General features: G+C 30.3%; 1 protein-coding gene across 1 annotated transcript in view; it reads left to right on the top strand.

Moving 5' to 3' along the window:
• Nucleotides 1-861, top strand: part of LOC106872068 (aromatic-L-amino-acid decarboxylase) — a 69,793-nt gene that overhangs the window by 42,980 nt on the left and 25,952 nt on the right. The window lies entirely within an intron of this gene.

Raw genomic sequence — 861 nt, 5'->3', positions numbered from 1 at the left:
TATATATATATATATATATATATATATATATATATATATATATATGCGTGTGTCTGTGTATCTGTGTATATATACAGATACGCATATATACATACACAACAAATACATACATATATATACACGCGCACGCATACGCTGAACTAAGCACTCCCGCAGATACATATGTATGCATACATATATACATACATATACACACACACATACATACATACATACATACACACACACACACACACACATACACACATACATACATACATAAGTGTCTCAATTTACGTTTCTACTATATACTTTTGTGAATTTTTCCATTTGTATTTATAAATACATTTAGAATATATACTTACGCATATATTTGTATGTATGTGTGTGTGTATGTGTGTATGTGTGTATGTGTGTATGTGTTTGAACACATTTAGAATATATATATATATATATATATATATATATATATATATATATATATATTCTAAATATATATTCTAAATGTGTTCAAACACATACACACATACACACATACACACATACACACACACATACATAAGCATATATATAATTGCTTGTGTGCATTCGTTTCATGTGTGTGGATCTATGTACTTGATCGTGTATGCAATTCTATGTAATGCCTATATACACATCGACGTATTTTTGGATCTTCGTGTTTTTTTCCTCTTTTCTTAATTTCCATAAACATGTACGTACATATATATTCAGTCTTTCTGTCTCTCTCGCTTTCTTTCTCCTCCACCTGCCTCTCTCTCTCTCTCTCTCTCTCTCTCTCTCCCTCACCCCTCTTTCTTCCTTTTATACTTTGTCTTCACTCTCACGCACTCATTTATACAAATGCACATCTGTATGTATATA

The sequence above is a fragment of the Octopus bimaculoides genome, chromosome 6, assembly GCF_001194135.2.
Source record: "Octopus bimaculoides isolate UCB-OBI-ISO-001 chromosome 6, ASM119413v2, whole genome shotgun sequence".
Lineage (NCBI taxonomy): Eukaryota > Metazoa > Mollusca > Cephalopoda > Octopoda > Octopodidae > Octopus > Octopus bimaculoides.
Note: the sequence above shows the minus strand (reverse complement) of the source record. Positions and strands in the feature narration are given on the sequence as shown.